Here is a 13692-nt window from a genome sequence, read left to right on the forward strand (position 1 = left end):
TAAGTGATGACTACTTATGGTGTCTAGTTGGGAAATAAACAAGATTATACCACATGTGTATGATTACATGTATGGTCAAAATGTTTTATTTTGTTTTGTTTTCTAAAAAACTTCCTCTACAACTACTAAGTTGTTTGGGCTGAAATAGTAACATAATAGTAGTACCAAAAGAAATATTACAGTTGTGCTACAGTAACAAAAAAATTTGTACTCTTTTTAGTTATTGTAGGGGGCAGGATATTGTGCACTTTTTTTTTTTCCTTTTTTTTTTTGGGGGGGGGGGGGGCATGAAATTTTTATACTTTTGAAAGGGGGGGGCTGTGAAATTTTGGTCACAGTGGATGGGGGGGCCAGGAAAAAAACCAAGTCAGAGATAATTTCTCCCCAGGCCCCCCCCCCCCTGCCGTAAATTCTGTCCGGTCCCTAAGTACACCTAGTAATTTCCAATGGCAATTGATAGATTAATCATGTTTGTGTGTACAAATAGATAGAGGATTGATATCACACTAGTAGTAGTTTGTGTCTATTGAATTTATCCACCAAACCGCTCTAACAGTTACATTCAAATCTCATGGTACAAATCAGGCAACACTGCAAAATCCATGGATCATGTGGGGATACACCTGACTGGTGACATAACCTGTCCTTTATCAGTTTTATCAGATCAAACATTGCACTTGACAGAAGGGAGTGGGTGCTCGAGTTTTATCAATAAAAGTACATAGTTCAATATTTAGCTAATGTAACCAAATTTAACACAAATACTAGGCAATACTTTACAATGTACACAGAATCAGTACCATGGTTTGCAGTATTGCCACCAACCTCATCAAACCCAAGACATTCATCACATACATCAGTGTACCTCTCAGCCAATGTAACATGTCCTTGATGCAACAAAATCTGGTGTTGCCCTAGTTGCAGAAAAGCCACTCTCATGACCGTAACACCAAGTTTTTTCTTTCCTATCAGATGGCTCACTGCTATTCAATTTTTTTTTTGTTGATTCTGGCTCTATCCTCTCATCACTCACTGACATATTTAAAAGCTATATTTTATTTTATGTGTCGGCCAGAAAACAGGCGGCAAGTCTTCACTGGATTTTTAGCTTTTCTACCGTGTCACCTGTGAAATGTACACTTAGTCGGTTGGCAGGATCAGACAATCATGAAGGGACGGATTTATGATGGACTTAGGAGATCAAAGTGGGGTTGAGCCATTTGTAGCACACAATTAGAATTCAGACACATTGGGATACACAGTCTGGGCAAGTGTTGAGAGGACAGGGCAAAATCAACGAGCCGAAGTCTTTGCTATCTCTGCCATACATGCATGCAAGTGACGCAACCACTGAAAAGATGAAACATACACGTAAGATATACGTGAAATATAATTTTAATGTTTATCTTGAGATACTGACAAACTGTACACATAGGTACATACATACATGGCTAAACTTGGATAGGATTACCAACAATATGTTGATCAAAAAGTAAAAAAAAAATCAACCTTGTATAAAGTTTTATATAAACCTTGTATAAAGTTTTCTACAGCAGGTAATTTTATGGTTCCAAGATGCATTTTGTAAGGAGACATTGATGTTGTTACGTTTAGGCTTGTTTTGTCTTTATTACAGAATATTCTCACCATAAAATGATGTACAGACATGTTGACCTCTTGAATTGTTAATGACTTCATAGAAAATGCCATCCATCACATGAATTTTACTGGTAAACCAAGGGTACAGCTTTAGCTGAAACATGTATATGAAACTCTTTGTTTTTCTTTTTACTCACCTTTATCGTTTTTTTTTTAAATTTTGGTGTATAATGTTTTTATTTATTCTGTACAGTTGTGACTAATAAATGAATAACAATACATATATGAAAACAGATTTGATTCATCCAGAGTTGTGTTCTTTTTATCAGTTCCCATAGCAACTGACATTGTCTTCAGGTACAAACAGTTGAGATTCTAAAGTGCAATCAGATAACAGACAGACAGATAAGATATACATTACCTCCTGGACATTTCAAGTAGTACAGCATTGAGGCCACATTTCTGCTTACATTGTTTCCAATCAAAGTATAAATGATGAACTACTGTAACATATTGATACATTTATATCAAAGTAGGTCTGTAGCTTTGTGTACAGAGTTTAGTTAGGGTCAGATCAAAGATGTGCTGCAATTGTGCACGTCATTACTGATAACTTAATTCATAACAAATTTCAAACTTGGCACCTGTAACAGTTACTGAACTTTGTTGTCTTATACATCACTCAGTATGTCTACCTGTGATAATATCATCCAATAGATGGGTTTAGTCACAGAGGTTTGAGATTGGCCATATTTGTTTACAAATATTTATTTTTTGTTTACTTTCACATTTTTTCCCCAAATATCTTTTTCCTATCATGTAATAAAGTAATTATTTGAAAAGCTGGAGTTTTTTTTTCTAAATCACTTTTAACTGTTCTTTGTTGGTGTTATAAACAAGCTTTACTATGACTACCCACAGACCCTCCCCACCAGGTGGATGATCTATGGATTACCTTATAGCTCTTGTCAAACAGACCCATGTCGTACTAGGATTACAATTCTTTAGGTGAGAAAAAAAAGCATGGAGTATTCTGTGTAGAAATCAACATAGGGATTTGAGCAGAAATTTAGTGTTATCAATCAATCAATCAATCAATTAACTGATCAATCAATTGATAAAGTATGATTTTCCAACATTAGATAAAGTTCAGAGGCTATGCGGTATACAGTTGGAAGGCTCTTGAGAATAGATAGGTTTTTAAATTCTTCTCAAGATGTTTTCTGTAGGTTTCAGCTGTACTTTCAATGGAAGTTTATTCCACAGACAGTTCACTATTCTGGTAGGGCTTGTTTTGCATAATATTGGACTGAGAAATTTGAAACTAAGTATTTGCTTTGAGAAAGAATTCAAAATGTGTACAAGAAAATCAAGACCAATGACTTTTTAGTAGATTGTGTTCTGTGTTGAAAATTTCAAATATATCTCTTCTTAGATGAAAATTAGAATGCATATTATACATAAAAACGAACCATTTATACAACCAGTGACAGGTAAGTATGTACAAGTGGAACTTGTTACAAACAGGGAAAGTAAACAACTGAATTGGATTAATAACACTTACCACAGCATGTTGGAACAACAGAGACTTGAATTACATTTCAAGGTTTGATAAGAACAGTTGTATGGCCTCTTTACATGTACATGAAATGTCAGGGGAACTGGACATTTGTTTGTGAACATGAACTATCATGTAAAGAGGCCATACAACTGTTCTTATCAAATGATGGAATGTAATATAAATCTCTTTGTACTTCCAACATACTGTGTAAAGTGTTAATAAATCTAATGCATTTACTTACTTTCCCTGTTTGTAACAAGTACCACTCACTTGTAAATACTTGCCTGTTTCTGGTTGTACAATTGAGTAACAGCTAAATCACAATGCAATGCATGGCCTATAAATTTATTTACACATGTCAGAAAGAATATGTTGAGTACCTTTATCCTATTTCATATCTTTGTATGTACATGAGAATTATACATATATGTCTTTTTTGTCGGTTAAAAAGTATAAAGTCTACTTTTCATAAAACTGCTCTGTCATGATGGTAGTACGTAAATAATTTGCCTTGTCTTAAATGGGTAACTTTTCAGGTAAATTATCTACATCTACCTTGTAACCTTTAACATACTACCCTGGATATGATGTTATATCAATCTTAAAAGTAAACACTATGGAAACCGGGTTGGTGTGGCATTTTAGTCACATTACACAATGTTTTTTTTAAACACAATGATAGAGACAGTCAAAACAAGGCTAACATTAACAGATTCAAAACACACTTGTGCTTCTAAGTGCATACTGCCTTGAAGTAACGAAACAAGTCTGGGGTATAAAATACTACACCAACCCTGTTTCCTCTGTACAACAAAACTATTTGTACAGATGTTGACAGATTACTGTCATTTGTTTTCAAGTCTTTGGTAAAGTTACTTCAATTGTAAGTTGTAGTCTCAGTTACCCAAACTCTCACTGCTGGAGACTCTACCACAAGACCAACAAGAAAAGAGTCTGGGAAATATTCCAATGTTGCCTGCACCTGACGTCACACAGTATATTTCTTTAAAGTCATGAAAAATGGGCTTACAAGGCCTGTTTGCTGTATATATACTAGTATATAAGCTGTATCAGTCGCTTGAGACATGATAACCCGTTACAAAGGTACCTAGATTATACTGCCTGTCATGTTGGATGTGATGTATTCAACAACATGCATTGCAATCTGGTGCGAGTGATTGAGATTACCTTACCCCAGACTCTTGTTTGGGTGCTTTCATAGTACAGACCCAGTACTAGCAGTGAGGGGCTGGGTAACTGAGACAACCTAATTTGTTGAAGTACAATGTATACAGAAAATGTATGTGAGCTATTCCAGTGGAATACTGACGAGTTAATTGTGACCACCCATACATTTTCTGAATGAATTGACACAATTTTCCTGTTTTCCTTGCACATATTAAACTAGGTGGTATCTCCAAACTAGATGGCATCTCTGAGATAAATGTGTGTTTAATGAGCACTTGATGTATTCTTGTAAATATATACCTACAAATTTGAATCATGATGACCAAGTACATGTTCACTGTAGAACATACAAATGAAAGGGGCACAAGCTGAGTTTATTTGGATGTAGATTCTGCTGCATATTTGAAAGGTACTCACAGTATTGTACTTACTGATGTATACTTAACCAACGCTTGAAATTGACTGAACTCAAATCTGGTATTAGGAGATGACTTATAAACAATCCAATGACATAATTTATTATACATATCATACTGGAATGTGGTTTTGTTTAAGTATTATCACTTAAGTAATATGTTTACAAACTCAGCTTGTGCCACTTTTACAGTCACTGGGGAATATTTCAAACTGATAACTACATGACACTAACCCATAGACTGATGACTACATGTCACTTACCTGTAGACTGATGACTACATGTCACTTACCTGTAGACATAACTACATGACACTTACCTGTAGACTTACCTTCCAGCAAAATTCTCTTGACTAAGGATATTTTGATTTCACACGTCCAATTTGAAATTGTCATGGACCATCACCAGGGACTATTTTGATTCATCATGATTGCAGTACAAGAAACCACTATGATTGGTTCAATGTTATATCATCAGAGATCACTGTGATTGGTTCAACATGACATCACCAGGGCCCATTATGATTGGTTCAACATGACATCACCAGCGACCATTGTGATTGGTTGAAAATGACATCACCAGCGACCATTGTGATTGGTTGAAAATGACATCACCAGGGACATTGTGATTGGTTGAACATGACATCATTAGAGACCATTGTGATTGGTTGAACATTATGTCAGCAGGGACCATTGTGATTGGTTGAACGTGACATCACCAGGGACACTGTGATTGGTTGAAAATGACATCATTAGAGACCACTGTGATTGGTTGAACATTACATCAGCAGGAACCATTTTCAGCAGTTTACGGTAACATCAAGAGGAATAATTTAGAATGGTTGATCACATCACAGCAGAACCACTTCAATGAAAGTGATCATTTTGATACTTGTGAATAACTTCTTAAATTCCAATACTGTTACAACATGTGTGTACAGTTCTACACTGATGGTGGTTTTGTGAAGGTTTCAAACTAAGTTTAAAATCAAGTAAAATTTCCACAGATGTCTGCCTACTCTAGCAGTGATGGCTATTCCCGATACCTGCAATAGAATTCTACCCTCCCCCCTCCCCCAGGTGGTACATGTAAATTAAATAAATAGTACATGTAAACTAAATTAAAAAATCTTACGCATTCCTCTTAAATAATAAATAGATGGACTATGGAACTTACACACACCATATAATAAAATAACTGACAATGGCGTTAATAGTTGAGACTCCATTTCTATATCAGGGACTATTGATGCCCTTCTTTGATTACAATGCAATTCTCAGCACCTGCAATAACATTTTACCTCATTTTAGAGGGTCAAAATAGAACAAGACGGTCGACTCATTCTCACACACACTAAGTTATAGTAATACATATTCATGTGTAATGCATGTCAACCAAGAAATCAAATAGTCGTTACGTTTATCACTAACCTGGGGGTGGGGTGGGGGGAGGGTAGAATTCTATTGCAGGTATCGAGAATTGCTATCTCTCCACTTTTATTATAAATACTGTATAGTCTGCTTATCAGTCCAGCATTTTGTTTTTTTGCTGACAACTTCTCATTCTCATATCTGTCTGTGTATAATATACAGTATTATCAGAACAGGAGAATTGTATGGCCTTGTCTACATGCATTGGCATGCTGTGTGCTTGTTTTTAGTTCAATACAAAATGTGACAAGTCCGTTTGTGACACACTTCTCAACTCTGTGATAGCTAAGTCTATCTAGTTATCATTTCTACACATATTGAATTACACTCTCTTGTTTAAATAAGTCCAATTGGGGTTGCCTTGGTGTTCTTTGGAGACAATGTTTTTTTTATAACATAAACAGATATATCTTCTGCCCTAAACTAAACAACTACAAAAACACCACACAAGGCACAGTTCTGTACCTAATCGACAAATTGTTTTCTTACCAATAGAGAATTGTGAACAGCACTATCCATGCTATATGTACATTTACTCCCTATCAATTGTCAAATTGTGTGACGCACATTGGACGTTGCTTATTTTGCTACAAGTTGTCTGTGCTTGTGTCAAAAATGTCAGATTCCACACGTGAAATACCACGGTATACTGTAGGTTAATTATAAATCTAATGTTGCTAAATGGACAGAGTTACTTGTGATGAGTAAACATGTTGTACAATAACATGGCAGAACCCAGTGATACCTAAATGTCACTGTTGCATGCCCAAGCCAAGTTATTATTGCCTATGATCAGAAAATATACCCCAGCTGTTGGACGTCATGACAACCCATGTGGACACATCCAACTGTGAGGGCACATTCTGACATGTAATGATAATACCATCTTTCATTGTTTAGGTGATAAAATTAGATTAGTCAAGCAGGCAGTTCTGAAAATAGAACCTAAGGTTTAACTGGTATAAAATATGTACAATAAACAATCAACCCTATCTATCTATCTATCTATCTATCTATCTGTCTATCTATCTCATTCTCTGTCTCTCTCTCTCTCTGTCTCTGTCTCTCTCTCTGTCTCTCTCTCTCTCTCTCTTAACACAGATTCATAATCCATTTCTCTGATAACAAAACAATAAAATCTGTCCACAAAGATTTCAAAATAGCCTCAGCACAACTACATCAGATATTAACTAACACAAAATGTAATAAATTTGCATTGTAATGACATCTTAATTTCTGTTTGTTTGTTTGTTTGTTTGTTGTTTAAATTATGACATGCTTTCATCGTTCCATCCATGATTCATTTTAAACAATTTTTGAATATCACTCCTTCCCTAATATCACTCCTTCCATATTATCACTCCTTCCATATTATCACGCCTTCCCTATTATCATTCCTTCCCTAATATCACTCCTGCCCTAATACTATCACTCCTTCCCTATTTGTATTTTGTCAACACGAACACAAAGCTGATATTAATTACAGAATATATCTTATCATCAACATAATTACTACAACCAAATCAAAATAACAAGAAATTGAAAAACAAATAAATAAATAAACTAACTAAAATAAAAAATTCCTTCCTAATTTTAAGGAGGGACAGAAATACACAATATAAAAGGAAACCATTCTGATATTGTTTAATCTCTCATACAACACTTGTAAATGGTCGATAACACAATTTGAAAATCTTGATGTATAATTGCCCAATCAGGTTGTTAGTCAGCTTACTAGTAGGATGTCACATGATTATTCAAATGAAGTCATTATGTAGATGAACACATGCAGCTGAGATGAATACATGAGATAACATTAACAGACAAATAATACAGGTTACAGTTTTGATGTACATGTATCACTAAAAATACTGTCAAGATTATCTCTTAGTGGTTCACAGTCAATATGATGAAAGGAATGGAGACAGATTTGTGAAAATGGAACCCCAACAGTAGATATTGGAAGAATGACCTTTGATTGAACCCTCACTCATTACATGTATAGAGCATGATAACTTTAACTGAGCATGATAATTTACCAGTGCACCAGTACCAGTACATATAATTGACACGTTATTAGTATAAAGTAAATTTGTAGATGAACAACCTGATTGGGCCACTAGACACTGAGATTTTCAAATTGCTTTATTATGTATTTTCAGTCTAGTTACAAGTGTTGTATGACAGATTAAAGAGGCACAAGTGGAGTCTATATATTTTAGGATGTAATTTTTTTCTGCATATTAAAAAGTACTCACAGTATTCTACCAACTGATGCATACTTAACCATCACTTGCAATTAATGGCACTCAAACCTGATACAAGGATATGGCTTACGAACAATCCAATGACATAATTATTGTATCATAAAATGTACTAGAACTTCCTACTTAAAGCCTAATAAAAAAATGGTGTGGTTCTGATTACACTTAATTTTAGGGGTAGGTAGATTTTTTATTTTATTTTTTTTTTCTGTGTGAGTGTCTACTTCAGGTTTTCCATTGTTTTCCAAATGGTCTCTGTGTTATTTATTTCTTCCTATCAGATGTACAGCCATTACAGATTGGAAGAACAGTTTTATTTTGTCTTTTTAAGTTGACGTCAGTTTCCACATCCACTATTTCTTGTGAGTTTTCACAATTTTTTTCTCGAATACATAAAAAACGATTAAGGTCGGCAGTGAAAAGTTAGGTGGGGTTGGGTAACCAGAACCAAACAATTATTTTTTTAGGCCTCATATGTAATCAACAGTTTTAACAATGTCAAAATAAATTGAAATGGTATAGAAGGCATGCATTGACATACATAGTACACTAGAATAGTTTTTTTCACTTGAGCCTAAAAAGCTTACAAAACTCAGCTTGTGCCACTTTTTAATAGCATACCCAGCACTGAAAACAGACTCATTCTGATAACCAGAACATTCATTAAACCGTTACATGAGAAGTTCAGTTTAGGAAATAAAACGGCAAATAAAAAATATTGATTGGTTTGGTAGACCAATCAATTACAAAGGTTATTTATAACACACATTGGTAAACTTAACTATCCATCATTGTTAGCACAGTCTTGTCTAACATTAGCTAAACACAAAACGACTACAAGAGCATAGAGAATGGCAAATCAGTCAGTCTAAATACAGATCAACTTAGCAGGAACATCGTTATAATGCCACCTAGAGGTCAGCTGAAACTACTGAATTTGTCATTCTATCGATGATGGTCAAGCTGGATGGGCTAAGGGTCGATTGCACAATGTTGCACAAGCTCAATCAGCAAAAATCTTTCATTAGGATAAAACCCCCTCCTCTAAACGAACGTTCACGAGTGTGACATCACACATTTATATACGATGTAAACCATGATGAAATTTGTAGTGGTCACACCACTACAATCGATGCAATGTAAAAACATGATGGTAAACATGAAGTTCCAACCTTATGAACCTGTTTACTGAGATGATGGTGAATACTACCGGAAACCCAGCACAGTCTCTCACATTAGAAGTAATTTTTATCATCATCTCAAGTAGTAAATACAGAAGCTTTTAAGTTTTATCAATGAAGGCATGACAGTTTTCAAAATTTAGTTACAAGTGTGAAAATGAAGTTCAGCAATTGCACTGACGACAGACCTCCTCCCCTCCTAAATGAACAAAGATCGCTTGTTGAGTTTATGTGACACTGTGCAATCGCCCCTAATGTTCTTTACCAGTTTTTTTTACCAACTGCAAGTGTGTTATAAACTTTATATCTCAATATAGTCACTTATCTGGGTATCTTACAGAGTGACTTGATAAATTCTCATCTTTCCTCTCAAGCATAAGTATACACATTTTAACCCAAACTTTCTCTTAATATCTCCTTGAAGGTTTGGGAGGCTCAGTAACGAAGTATGAGATTAGGGTAAACTTATACGAGAACTGTGATAGATTGTTACCTACTTATCGTCTGTAACAAAATATTCCTAGTATTCACACAGTGAGCAAAGGCAACAAGGACCAATACTGGCACTTGTTAGAGATCATGTGAAGCATTTTATAAGGTTCATTCTGATTGGTTTAGAAAACAAAGGATACAAGTACATCTGTTGGCTGCAGTGTTAATGAGTCATAAAAGTATATCTATGTATGTTGTCCAATCAGTGGTAACCATAGACCCCCTACATGCAATCGTATAGGGTCTTATGTGGTTACTTTGTCATAGCTTTGTAATAGCTTCACATCACCCAACTTATTGACCTGGTAGAGTAATACAATAATGAAATCACTTCCTACGTCGATTACAAAGATGAAAGGATTGGTGCTAAAGAGGCCACATACTACTTTATGTTATGTTTCACTTTTAACCATTTTGGAATGTTCTGTTCTCTCGATTTACTTATCACACAAAAGGCCAACTTTTCTTCTGAAAGATTCCATGACAGCACTAACACAAGATGACTACATCAGACCACTGGAAAGCTGTTCTTTTACACTTAATGTCTCATGTCTGTTAGACTAGAGTACACATTGAGAGTCATCCAAGTGCCTCTCAAAAATAACTTTATCAGAGTGTGGTGTGGCAATATAATTTCTTAGTTTATCTATTCTATCTACAATCACAAATCAAATGTTTTTTTTTCCTAGTATGACAAGTCATCTTGTGTCAGCAACCACCAAAGAATATTTCAAAAAGGATGAGAAATGTTTTACACTTAAGGGAATATGCACTTAGGACACATGAATAGTCAGTGTTCAACTTGAATACACTAGTTCTGCTGACTCCCATCATGCAATGGCCCTTATCAAAGTTACCCTATAAAGGCACAAGCTCAACTTGATGTTTCTCTGAAATCACAAACCATTGTAGGTGATGTAAAATCATGAAATGACTCAGAACTCATAGTTTATGAAAATGTCTCTATTTCATGGAGTGGCGTTCCCCTTCAATGTAGTAACTTTTCAAAACTACTCATTCGAAGCACTGCATGGCAAATTTCTATGCCAGTTCAAATGTTTCTGCTCCTTCAGTTAGTGATAGTATCACAGCATCTGTTTAGAAGCATGTATTTTGCTGACTGCTAAGTTATACTGCTATGTGAATGACAAATTTATTCTAATTACTACACCCAGCCACTTCTACAATGTCTGCAAATTAGCATTCCAACATATGGCTGTGCACCATGCCATATGGTTGACATATTTTTAGTAGCTGTGTACTTAAAATAATTTGTACGCCAAGTTCTACAGGTAATATCAAAAAATGGAAGACTTGTTTTGATTCTATGTCTGAAAACAAGCAATAAATTTCATACGTTTTCTGGGATTACAATTGATACAATGAAACCTGAAACAAACCGTTGTGTGGCTGGACAAAAATCTTACAAACAGTGCTACATTTTCTCGCCCGTCTTGACAAAAATCTTCTAAGATATTTGTTGAGACAGATGATAAGATGTAGCACTGTTGGTAAGATTTTTGTCCAGTCAGACGACGTTTTTGTTCCAGGCTTCATTATTTTAATTGTTAAAATTAGCCAAAACTAATAAAAAGAAATCACTATAATAGAACAGAATATTCCTATTTCCAGTTTTGTGTTCTAATCTTAAGAGAGGCATTTTATAACAGCCATACCTTAAGCCTCCATGTCAACTTAAAAAAAAAAAGTGTTTGGCAAGCTGGTATGTTTGACCTGATGTAGAAATTAACCACTGTTATGGCTATCACAAGTATTTGCAGTAATTAATTTACAAAGAATTCATTATTAGTTAATAGATCTTGTTACACAATCAAGAGTTCTGCCTACCTGCAAGTAATGCTTTCTATGTTCAGGTTGACAGGTCATGTCAAACTGCCTAGCTGAAAAGCCAGATAGTGGACTGTTTAGGTTGACAGGCCATGTCAAACTGACTAGCTGAAAAGCCAGATAGTGGACAGTTTAACCAGAACAGGGGAAACATTACTAGTCAATAATAACAATTCTTTGGTCCTGAAACTATTTTTCAAAACTACACTAGCTGTAACTTGTTGAATGACCTTGGAACTTGTTTTGTGATAACATTGTACACCCTGAATATTGTACCATCAAATTATCTTGAGTCTGTACCTTACTATCAGCACTACCAATGCAATGATTACAACTTGTTTACTGTACTATCTATGGATCAAACTGACCTCTATGAAACATTCACGATGTCTAATTATTTTAACGTTTTCAGTTGATATGTTTGTCTGATTGAAAAAACAGAATTCTAGTTACAACTAGTGCAGCTCTAATGTGATGTACCAACCTAAGGAATGTATTTAATGACATGTATACATGAGATGTTCTACCTTTTAGAAAACTAATACATTTGTGTCGCATTAATTTTTGTATGTTTGCTTTGAATTTGCATATTATCTCAATTGACAGACACACGGACGACTTAGTCTGTGGGTAAGTCTTGTCCCTATAGGCGATACAAGCATCTCAATAATCTCCACTGTATAGTCACATGGCTTACTTTAGCATGACATTCCATTCTTACTATGGACAGTGTTAGTTTATGCATTGATAGAAATGTGAGGGTGTTTTCACATCCTTGTGTGACTCACTTTCAAAATTGAGGTCGAGTTTGTAGTAAATTGAATGAAGTAACCAATTACAACTACTTGTCAGTGTATGGATTACCACTGACATGCACTGTTTACCTTTTCCCCAGAAGGAGATTTAGCTAGATTATCAGTAAAATGTGTTCATTTGACTAGACATAGAGAGAGAGAGATTGTAGAAAGTGAATTGACTACATGTATAGTAACTAGACTATCTGTGGGTTAGTTTGCTTGTAAGCTATAACATACATGTTGAAGGCCAATGCCAAAGATTTACTGAAGGCTCGTCAAACTTAACATGGTAAAGGTAGCTACAGTCTTAAATAAACTGGTGTATTTTTGAATATTCTGAACTTTCATAAAACAATTCCTATTGGAAATTTATATACTGTGAACCGGGTAATTATTCGCGCATTTTTAAGTTTGCATGGTTGTTCATGCCATTTTATTGATACAAGAATCATATACAGTATTGTAAGTAACGTGTATCAATCGGATCATTCTCTGTGACTTCGGATACTGAGTATCAAAATGTAACCAACGTGACCTTTTGAACTTCATTCCAAAAAGACGCAAAACAGAGACACTGACGTGATTTGATTAGTGTTTCACCAAACGTGTGACTGTACCGTATTGACGCATGTGTGTTGACGGCTCCTGCTTTGAGGCTGTGAGCTACCCAACTTTCGTATTGTGTGATCTGGTAACTTGTTTAGTACATAATTGAACAAATTAACACCTACATTTGTCACAAGTCAACGTGTCACAGTATCTTCGCAGTTGGAAACAATAGAGCACTGCAACTGACGGATGCCGACAGAGCAATACTGCCCATCAATCAGTGTCAAATTTCATTGTTCTCAGCTCAACGTATTGTTTATGTTCACACAAAAAATCCACTGACGGCCTTGCGCGAAAATTAAACTGCG

Source organism: Glandiceps talaboti, chromosome 17, assembly GCF_964340395.1.
Source record: "Glandiceps talaboti chromosome 17, keGlaTala1.1, whole genome shotgun sequence".
Classification (NCBI taxonomy): Eukaryota; Metazoa; Hemichordata; class Enteropneusta; family Spengelidae; genus Glandiceps; species Glandiceps talaboti.